General features: G+C 37.1%; 1 pseudogene across 3 annotated transcripts; it reads left to right on the forward strand.

The window, feature by feature from the left end:
• Nucleotides 1-819: 819 nt before the first annotated feature.
• LOC149529266 (pentatricopeptide repeat-containing protein At3g12770 pseudogene) lies at nt 820-4,884 on the forward strand (annotated as a pseudogene). Of its 3 annotated transcripts, none has more exons than XR_016359058.1 (3): nt 820-3,344; nt 3,454-3,524; nt 4,409-4,884. The product of XR_016359058.1 is annotated as a pentatricopeptide repeat-containing protein At3g12770 pseudogene, transcript variant X3 (transcript). The 3 variants fall into 3 exon arrangements; XR_016359057.1 differs by having other exon boundaries at nt 897-3,344; nt 3,450-3,524; XR_016359056.1 differs by having other exon boundaries at nt 897-3,344; nt 3,450-4,884.
• Nucleotides 4,885-11,931: the final 7,047 nt, after the last annotated feature.

An 11,931-nucleotide genomic window follows, 5' to 3' on the forward strand; every position in this document is an offset into this window, starting at 1 on the left:
ATATTTGAAAATCTCAGTTACACATGTTAGTCAATAATTAAAAAAAAGGAAAATGAAAAAAGACTATATGCAATGTTTAATTGTGATGAAAATTTATAAAACCAAAACAATAAAATTGATCGATATTATGACTAGGACCATCTGTATAACATAACCTTATAATTTTATATTAAAAATATTGAAAGTAACATATGTTGGAACCATGCCTCAAAGCCTTAAAGATACTATTATGTATGGGGAATCATCACTCCCATCAATTTTCATCCATTAAGTTATGGGACTAAGGGATATGTATTTCACCAAATTTGCATGATCACTATTGTGCCTCATCTCTTATAATGTCAACCCATTAGTTCAGCTTCATCCAATGCACTAAAATTATATGGGCTTCGACCTCGATTCTTTCTATATGCCCTACAATTCTATGGCCGACACCCGCCCCCAACGACCCCTTCCCTTTAATAGTAGGGAGTAGGGGGTGGGTGGGAATCAACTATAGCCTCCCACTCCCAGCCTTTGCTCGTTGGGTCAGCAAAAGAAACTATAGGCAACTATAGAAAAGGATCATCTATTGACTCCTCCATGGGAAATTCTCTTGACTTTTTGTGATTTTCAACCTCTCTATATAGAGGTCAAAAGATCAAGATGCACCAATGAACAAAATTTAAAATTAAATATACATTTATATTAATTAATTTTTAATACTTGTATTTGTGAAAAAACAGGATTATTAATTATTTAAAAAGTGAAAAAAAAAAAAAAAATCTTTCTATTTTTAATTAAATAAATATTATATTGACAAGTGCACCCTGGTCATGCATAGCCATTTCCTTCAACACGGTTTGGGAATGTTGTTCTCAATGGAAATCATCATATCAGTATCCAGAGGACTTTGCGAGTCCAGGCAACAAGATATAGAATCATGTTGGGAGTTACCTATTGAGAAAAAGTATTCGATTATCAAGTATTGGCAATTCATAAGTAATTAAGGATCAGTGAAAAAGCGATTGGAGTACGAGTACTGTACACAGGCATCTCCTAACTAGAGGGTTCCAACGAATTCTAAGGTGGTACTAAGATGTTACTCTTTTGCCTCATTTTTGGTTTTCCCCTTGCATGGAGATACACAGTAATGTTAGCTTAAACATTCATTTCACTGGTTTGCAATGAATTGCATAAATAGCATTCATCCAATCAGTTTTTATTGCATTAAGGCCTGCCAGGAATGTTATTCATGACACAATTATGACCAGAGCAACCAGTATTTTACATTACCAAAACTACCCAATCTGTATTTCATACTGTACTGTGCTAGAAGAGTTTTCTGCGAGGATTAAAACTTTCGCACAAACCCAACAACTGCATGCGAAAATTATCTTAACTCGGAACCAGCATGATGGCTTATTCGCAGCAAAACTTATAAAAACTTATTTCAACTGCAGACGTTTTGAAGATGCGCGCCAAGTGTTTAACAAACTTCGAAAAACAAATATTGTGCATTGGAATACTTTAATTAAAGGGTATGCTGTAAATGGGCACTGTCAGGAAGCTCTTGAGCTGTATCATCAAATGCTTGTGGCAGCCCTGAAGCCTAACGTTTTTACGTTCCCCTTTGTTGTGAAAGCGTGTGCTGGTTTAGCAGCTCTGCAGCAGGGTATGCGCATCCATGAATGCGCAATCAGAAGTGGGTTGGACACTGATGTTTATGTGGGTAGTGCACTGGTAGACATGTATGCTAAATGCAGGAAAATGGAGGATGCATGCAAAGTGTTTAACAAAATATCTCAAAGAAATATAGTTTCATGGACTGCCATGATATCAGGGTTTGTCGAAAATGGATATGCTAAAACATCCCTTGAAGTTTTTCGCCAGATGCAAGTGGCAGGCATGGAGCCTAACTCTGTTACAATGACGAGTCTTCTTCCCGCGTTTACGATGTTGTCAGCTGTGCTTCTTGGGAAAGAAGTTCACGGTTGTTTGATAAAAGGTGTATTTGACTTTGATGATATCGCTACAAATGCTCTGGTAGACATGTATGCTAAGTGCTTTGCCATAGAATTTGCACGGAGAGTTTTCGACAACATGTCAACACGAACTGTGACTTCGTGGAATGCTATGATTGTTGGTTACACTTGGAACAGCAATTGTGACGAGGCGTTGAGACTTTTTCATCAAATGCAAGAAGCAGGAGTTTGTCCAGACTCGGTTACCTGGAATGCAATGATATCGGGACATGCCCAGAATGGATATGCGAATGAGACATTCAATTTCTTTCGGAGAATGCAGCTGGAAGATGTCAAACCCATTTCGATCACAATAAAAAGTATCCTGCCTCTCTGTGCAAGACTAGCAGCTCTACAGAAAGGTAGAGAAATTCATGGATTCGTAGTTAGAAGGGACTTCGAATCAGAGACAGGAGTGGGGAACGCCCTTTTGGACATGTATGCCAAATGTGGGAATATAGAAATTGCAAACAAAGTATTTCATAGGATAACTAAAAAAGATACAATTTCATGGACCGCAATAGTTGCAGCTCATGGAATGCATGGGCGGGGGAAGGATTCCCTCATACTTTTCGAGAAAATGCTCCAAGAAGACATCAAACCAAACCACATCACGTTTGTGGGCGTTCTCTCTGCCTGCAGTCACGCGGGCTTGGTGGATGAAGGCTGGCGCTACTTTCATTCCATGATTCAAGAGTTTTCTCTGCAACCATGGGTAGAGCATTATGCGTGCATGGTGGATCTCCTTAGCCGTGCCCATCAACTGGATGAGGCATGTGAACTGATCAAAAGGATGCCAATCGAACCGGGTGCTGGTGTATGGGGGGCATTGCTTGGTGCCTGCAGAGTTTATCACAATATAGAGCTAGGAGAATATGCAGCAGAACAGCTTTTTAAATTGGAGCCTCTCAATTCTGGGAACTATATACTCTTGTCAAATATCTATGCTGAGAGTGGTAGATTGGATGAAGCCAGAAACATAAGAGTGATGATGAAAGAGAGGGGAGTGAAAAAAACCCCAGGGTGCAGCTGGATTGAGATCAAGGAAGGAATTCATCAATTTCTTGTAGGAGATGTCTCGCACCCTGAAACAGAGAAAATCTATGCAATGTTGGAAGAGTTACACCAGTTGTTGAGAGCAACAGGGTATGTACCTGATACACGCTTTGCCCTACATGATTGAAGGGAGGTGTGTTTGTAAGTGGTAGCAAAACGCTTCCCATATCCGGAGCTTTTTGGTACATGTCGTTTGACAACCATCCATTAATTATACAAGGTTTGAGCCAGTGCCACCATAATGTAGAACATCTCCAAGACCAATTTACATGAAAAGTTTATAAGGTGTGCACATTGTATTCATGCACCAAGAAATATAAAATAGATTCTGTTTCTTTGGTTCGTAGCTCTTAGTGTAGCTCGTTTTGATAATGATGTAATTGGGATCAGACAGGCAATGGTGCTATGGAGAGGAGGCTTCTATTCTTTCTCATCAAGTGCTGCTGGAAACTAGAGGGGTTCATGGTAACAATTTTTCTGCTGTGGTTGTACCCTTTAGGATACTATGTTAAAATTACTTGTTAATAGAAATAGAAGTTTTAAATTCGAAGTCCCCATATGACTGATGCCATTGGCAAAATTATTAAATATCTTGGCAGGCACTGCAATCCTCCGGGTCCCCATATTTAAATTTTGGTTTAAAAATCTTCAGAAAAACAAGCCCATTCTGATTTATCAAGTAAAGAATCTAACTTCTCTTGCTTACAGAATTTTAAACTTCAATGTGATCATCTGCACATTGAAAAGCGAAGTGGGAGTCCCATCCATGGAAAACAAGGCTTTTCTCTCGGAATGGGAAATAATTGTAGCTCTCAATAACTCTAAGCTCTTTAAGTATACTATGCCGTTCATGGCCGTCGACCTTTTTGTTGGTTTTTTGTACCTTCCATAGCATTGATCGGCTTGTCTTCTTAGTTTTTCTGTTCAACTAATATTGTACTGCAATTTAACTATTGCTAAGTTGTGGTCCTGTTGTTTTCTTTTCTTTATCTTGTATCAAATCAAAGCTTTTGAGTCTTTTATCTCGTTCCGAGATAACAGTAATATTTAAGCATGGACGTGTTCTTAGGCTCTGCCACCTATAAGGTATACAAAGGGACATCTAGATATATCTGTGTCTTTTGCTGTAATTTATGTAAAAAATTGTTAGTTGGAGGAAGGTCTCTTAGCCTTAGTTCCTCTATGTATGAATACCGATTCCTTCCAATGCTTTCATAATCGACAGAAGTTTGGTAATACAATAAATGCATTTTATGTCTATTTTGTAGCAGAGATTGGAAAGTACACTAAATGGATACAAACAAGATTAATTCAAATCTGTAATCACAAACTTAAACGTTTTGGTGCAGGAGCACACTCTAAAACATCTCCATCGAAGCAATAGGACATCAAAAACTCTCCTTTTCATCTATGTAATAAGTCCAATTTGTGAGACCAAGGGACACAAGGTGCAAATATAAACCTTGTCATCCACCTTGGTTAAAAAGAGCATTTTCTTGCATTTTCATCCTAGGAATAGGAGAATAGGTGTAAGGAGACCTTAATAAGGTTTTAAGTTTGTTTTAGCATCATTGAATCAATTCTTGATCGGCATTTTTCTCTTGATAGCTTTTTGGAAAAAGTTGTCAAGTTGCAAATTAGCAACTTTTGCAATTTTGCAAGTTTTGTTGCACTAATTGCAAAAACTGATCCAAACCACTTTGTGGTTGCAGGATCTGCTGGGATCTGTCATATGGTGATGGAAACGAAGTCCCAAGACACATTGGAGAATAGGTTGTACGGAGAAAACATTGTTGCAATAAAAGAAATTGAATTTTTGAAGCAATTTGACTGGTTTTTGGTGTTGTACGGATCTCTATAGTCTGGTAATTGTAAAAGTTTAACATGGTTGGATAAAGGGTTGAATCACCTCTCTAATGATTTTGGTTTGAAGGCCTCATCAATCATATCAAACAAGTTATCATCATTTTTGTGTTGGTTGTTGCATTAAAGGCCACACCTAGGGTTTCAATGGAAAATTTGCCATATCTTGCAAGTCCACCATGGGAAAAATCTAATTCTTAGTGATTTGCAAGGTATGGGGATGTATTTTAAGATTCTTTTGGTTTCATACTGTGGCAATGTAGGCCATGGGAGAAATCCACAAAACCCTAGGCCAGGTATCTCTATGTGACTATCCTGAAGTGTGCATTTGAGTGTATGGAATAAGTTGGGGGTGGAGTCTGGTGTTGAAATCAGAGACTTAAGACTTCTTCATGGTTTGTGACATGTTCCAAGTGTTGATGGTGTCTAGGAGGTTGTAGTTGGGGTACTTCCTTTGTTAATCAACCCTATTTAGGCCTAGGTCCTAATTGGCAATCTTGAGGAAAAGTGGAGTTGGAAGATTGGTCTAGTGTTCTCCCTTTGGGGATACTTGAGGGTAGTTGTTAGGGTCTTGTTGAACTTGTATTTGGATTTGGTCAAGCCCTTGGAAGCCCTAGAGATCAACTTGCTAATAATTTTCCTTGTAGCCCTCCTAGTAGGACAAAATTGTCGATTGTGCCATAAACTTGGGAAAAGGATTGTGAAGTTGCAAAATTTGATTATTTGAGTTGTTTCTAGTGAGTGGGGATTGGATTCCACCCTAAAAGGTCCAATAAAGCCTTAAATACTTATGTTCCTTGTTTGGTCCTTGTAACCAAATACAAAGGGAAGTTGTGGGAATGGTCTACCTTGTAGGGCCTCATCTTGTCTAAGATAAAATTGTGATTGTTTTAATCATTCTAAGTCTAAGAAGGGTGTTTTGAACCAAATAACTTAGGGCTCTGCACCATGTTTCTTTATAGAATGCTTCTTGTCGCACTGGGATTCTTCCTTTTTTCTCATTGAGAGAACACTTTATTTTGGAAACTTTAAGGCTATATCACAATGAAGGGCTTTTTGAGTTGCAGGGAATGTATGCTTTGAATTGACAGGAAAATCAAAACACTCGTCACATGTAAGCACTCAACCATGGAAGAGCATTTGGCTGATAGGCCGACAACTTTTGGGCTCCCAACCATTAGGTTGAGGTGAGAGAAGTGCTAGGACTTCAAACATTAGACAAGTTCTCAATTGATTTGACAATAGGCATGAAGTGCTAGCTCCTGGTACCATTATCCAAAGGCCCTCAACCCTCTTTTATTGGGGTTGTTAGGAAAGCTACGATGCAGAAATGCCTTTCTGATGCCAACTTTGTAGGGAGATAAGAAAAAGTAAATCTAAATACAAAAATGTGCAAGAAATCGAGAATATGAAAATAGCATGCACAAAAGATACACAAGAGACCAAATTTACATGGGAAATCCTTTCAGGAAAAACCCACCATCGAAAAACTTGAGTGCCTCTTTGTATTACAGTAAACAAAGTTACATACAATCACAACGAATTTTTCACAGGCTTACAAGCTCAGATTGTCTACATAACTTGCCAATCCTAATGAATTCCATAGACATTTATACAATTTGTAATTCGTTATGGAATTCGGTATATCAACCATCACATTACAAAACGGTCTACCAACTTCCATTAGCCCAATTTTCAGCCACAATAGAATTGTGTGCCACTGCAGGCACTACTCCACAAGCATCACCCTTCTTCATCATGTCAAAACTAGCATTGTACTAAAGGCAAATACTTGACATCATATTTGGCACTGGCACCATACTTACTTCAATGTACTAAAGTTGGTTGTCAGCTTCGTGTACGACTTCATTGTGATGATTATGCCTCATGTGTACCGACTTCACCATCCGCTTGTGTTGGTACTCGCCATACCTCGCTGCCAGGTGTACCTTTCATTGTAAAGTGGATTCACATGTTTCAACATACTCGCATAGTGTTTCACCGTACTGTGAGAAACCACCATACAATGACTTGTACAAGTCACCCAACAATCTCCCACTTGGCAAAGTACATGAGTTTAAAATCAACAACATATACAACCTATAACATAGAGTCTTGAGCCTCAAAGCAATATGTACCACATATACACGAAGACACTCCATGGAAAAGGTAGTGTCTATCTAATATGAATCCATTTAACAACATCACATATAAGTGCAACAACAAAATTGTAGCATCAAGAACATCAACAATACATCAACCATGTACCATACTTTCTCAAGTCTATATTAGGTGAATGCCTCGTGCACTTCTTGCTAAAACCATTGACCATGCCAACAAACCCAACTCCAATCACAAGAGAAAACAACACCATCTCTATCTCTAAGTATCCATGAGCACCTTTATCAAAGACCCTATTTAGTCCTCAAGATGTCATCATCTTTAATCACATGAAGATAAACATCTCCAAGTAGTAATTCAACGAATGTGAAAAATTCCTTATCAGGATTTACACCTTCCAACATCTGCAATATTGATGAAAATCATTCGCTAACAAAAGAACCTACATCATTGCCAACAATTCCCACTAAATTGTGTTGTCGAGTCACATATGACATCTACGTCACTGCGAAAAACTTCTAGTGTACAGTGGTGTCAAGTCACACATGGTATCATGACAAACATCTTCCACATGAAGATTGAATTATTCTAACCAATCATCATCAAATGACCTATTAGCCAAAGAAACACTATTAATGTCTTCATCAACACTCTAAGAAGACTTAGAATTAGAAGAACTCTTCATTTTCTTCTTCTTCTTCTCTTACAATCCTTTCAGATATGACTAGCTTGCCTACAATTCCAATATTTCACTTTGGACTTCTTTCCAAAATACTAAGAATTTACATCCTTCAATCTATCTCCTACAACAAGAGCCTCTTTAGCCACCTTTGAAGATTTCCTTTGCATCTTCTTTGATAGAAGTGGGACAACTATTTCATCCATTTTAAACTGGGTGGTAGTACTTTCAATGGTCATCACACGGTGTTCCCATGAATCAAGCAACAAACTCAACAACAACATGCAACATTTCTCTTCATCAATAGATATGCCAACAAATGTTAGTTGTACAATCACCATGCTAAATGCATTTAGATGATATGCCACATTCGCTTCTTCATCCATCTTCAAAGTGTACAACTTCTTTCTCAGGAAGAGCTTGTTTACCAAGGATTTTCCTTGATAAATATCTCTCAACTTCTTCCACAAAGAGCATGCAATTTTCTCTTCATGGATTTTCAAAAAAATCTGCAAGGCTCAACCTTATCAGTCCTCTAGCCTTTCGATATGCTAGATCCCAATTTTCGTGTTTCATGCTTGAAAGCTTGTTGCCAAACACGAAAATCCATAAATCTCAATCAACCAATATATCTTCAAGTTTCTACAACTCAAAGTTTGTGCCATTGAACTTTTCAATGTCTATTCTTGCCATCTCAATTTCGAGATAAACACTTTGCAAACTCCCACTGAAACCAAATTGACACAAATGCCCAACCCTACCACCAAGGATAACAAGAAACTTGTCTAGCTTTGATACCACTTGTTAGGAAAGCTATAGTGCCAAAATGCCTTGCCGACACCAACCTTGCAGGGTAAATAAGAATAAATAAATCTAAATATAGAAATGTGCAAGAAAATGAGAATATGAAAATACCATGCACACAAGATACACAAGAGACCAAATTTATGAGGGAAACCCTTTCAGGAAAAATCCACCACCAACAAACCCGAGAGCCTCTAACAAAGTTACATACAATCATAATGGATTTTCATAGTCTCACAAGCTCAAATTGTTATAATTGACCTGACTTTCACCATTTCAACCTACATAGCCTACCATTCCTAATGAATTTTGCAAACATTTATACACTCTTCAACTCGTTATAGAATTCAGTATATCAACCATCACATTACAAAATGGTCTAACTACTTCCATTAGCCCAACTGTCAGTCACAACAAACACTACTCCACATACATCACCCTTCATCATCATGTTAAAACTAGCACTATATTGAAGGCACATACTTGGCATCATACGTACTTGGCACTACCGTACCAGCCTCACCATACCACTTCATTGTACTATTTTTGTCGTACTTGTACTCTCCATACACATACTCCTCGTACCCCAATACTTGTACTCATACTAGTAATAACCTTAGCATATCAATTTCCAAGTACCTACTTCAACATACTAGAGTTGGTTGTCAGCTTCATGTACGACTTCATTGTGACTATTGTGCCACATGCTTACTAACTTTACTGTATGCCTATGTTAGGACTCATAGTACCTCGTTGTAGGACATACCTTTCACTGTACTGTGGGCTGACATGTTTCACCGTACTCACACAATGTTTCACCATATGGTGAACAAACACCATATGATGACATGCACAAGTCACCCCAATAGGGGTGACTTGACTTTGTTTACAAAAATATTGCAAACTCAATTGGATGGCCTCTTTGGGGGAGCTAAATTTTTGTGTCTAGGCCCAATTGGATTTGTTCATCTAGGTCATTCACATGGAAGATTCAATGTCTCAACCAATAGACACAACTTGTGGGTTGTTCATATCCAATGTTGAACAAACACCTTGTAAACACATTTCAGAGTATTAAAAACCTCATTTGTAGATATGTCTATTATTCCAAGTGTCAATGAGAACTATGTTGAATCCATTTTGAGGATTTAAAATAGACAAGGAAACACTAAACATGACCATTTAAGATATGAATTTTACAAGTAGGTTTATAGTCGAGCTTTAGATTCCACCAAAACTAGGTGCAATCTAGGGTGCATATGGTTCTATAACATAATTATTTCCCTTCTACCTCTCCCAAAGAGAGGTAAGTACAAAAGAGTTCATAAATATTTTTCCATTAATCAACGAAGAAGTTATTTTTAAAGGTAGTGGCTAAATAGCCAATTGAACATGATGTATAATATAATGAGAGATTGAAAAAATATTTTCTCCCTTGGTAAGATATACACTTTAGTTTGCTATTTAGATGATATCATTTTTAAACATTATTTTTTAATTATCTTTTAATCTAAAGTGGTTTTTAGTGAAGTACTTGTTAATTGTTGATAATGAGTATTTTGGTTAATATTTTCATTAGTTTTGTCATGAACTAAAATTAGCAAATAAAATTAGTTGTAAATTCTAATGGATGATCAAATTAAAATTAATTGTTTGACTAAAGTTTTAAAGAAGGATATTGAAGGGCCTTTTTTATTTTATTAGATAAAGAAAACAAAACAATAGAATTACAACTTAGCAATGGTTAAATTGTAGTACAATAATAGTTGGACAAAAACAAGAAGACAACTCCATCAATGGTATTGAAGCTAACAAAAAATTAACAATAAAAAGGTCAATGACCATTATCCACATAGTGTACTCAAGGAGCATAGAGTTATGAGTGCTACAATTGTTTCCTATTACTCTCGAAAATATTCAAGGTGTTTCCCAACAAGCTCTACATTTTATTTCTACACAATCTCATTACCTCTAACTATATAGCTTCTAATTCTAGAAATGGGGCCAACACTATGTTAATCTCAGATTGGTTTTGATATATGAGTGACAATATACTTAAGTCATTTACTTAGTTCATGCCAAACAAGTAATACATGTCGAGCATAAGTTGTCAGATAGTATATGCCGAGTGAGGGATATTTAGTATGTGCCAAGTAACTAGTAAGTGACGAGTCACTCAAGTGTCGAGTAGATAGTATGTGCCGATTTATTCAGATGTCGAGTGATCAATGGATGCTGAGTCATTCAAAGGCCAAGTTACAACATTGAAGTTGCAATTGATGCTAATCATCAGGGACTTCAAGTGCTGAGTTATATAGTGTTGATATAGTTATCTGTAATGACACAAACTTGTATATAAACTATTTTTTAGCTAACCTAAGGATTGTTTTATGATCTTAGGTGATAAGGATGAATCTTAATTGTGAATCCCTATGATTACATGCATCCAATCATAAAAATGGAAGGATTAAGTGGAAATATGGGTGAATCACAATCGTTGATTCATACCCAACCCTAAGTCACCTAGGTCTTCTTAAGGAGGACCAACCCTAAACTTCTTATGAATATAAAAGGAGAAAAAAGAGAAGCTTGCATGCACAAACATAGCATTCGTGGTCACTAGGGAGTTGTGATTTGAGATACATTGCAAAATCAATTAGAGGAGAATAGAGGAAAGGAATTAGAAGACAATAGAGATACATCTAATCAGGAAGGATCAAGTACACATCTTGGAAAGATGTGATCTAGCATCAAGCAATAGAGTGCTAGTTGTACGATCATTGATGAGACATTCTAACAGTTGAATCCGTTAAATCTCTTAACAAAGTAGTCTTAACAAGCTATTGTAAATCCTTTAACAAGGTGCTTACTTCATTATACATTAAAGTCCTTTTACCAGGCATGCTTCTAACAGGGTTTTGAAATCCTTTAATAGGGTAAGATCTAACAATCTAGTAAGTCTTTAACAAGGAAGACCTTTCAGGGTAGATCATGTTTCATGATCAAAATATTGCAACCTTCATTAAATACACTTTATTATTAAAATAGTGGAGATTTGTGGGTGTCATCCCCACCCGATTTTTACCTTCTCCTTGTGTTGGTGTTTGAAAACGTTACCCGTTTCCAATTACCCTGATGAGAAAGTGACACATCTAAGGGAAACTAACTCCCATTTTCAACATGCTCATTCAGACACCAGGCCAACTATAAGGCTTGACCCTTCTTCTTCTTCAGGCTTTGCAAAACCTAGGCGGGTAGACCTATAGATTCTTTATGTGGTACCAGTTGTCAAAGCATACACTAAATCTAATATGAAGCAGATAAAACCCATATTTCTCCTGATAACTCATGAAATAACATCAATCTACAGTAGCTAAATGCAGATCTAGGAATCGCAGAAGCTGA

This window comes from Cupressus sempervirens, chromosome 11 (genome assembly GCF_028749045.1).
Source record: "Cupressus sempervirens isolate cs-2001-9-10 chromosome 11, ASM2874904v1, whole genome shotgun sequence".
Taxonomy (NCBI): Eukaryota; Viridiplantae; Streptophyta; class Pinopsida; order Cupressales; family Cupressaceae; genus Cupressus; species Cupressus sempervirens.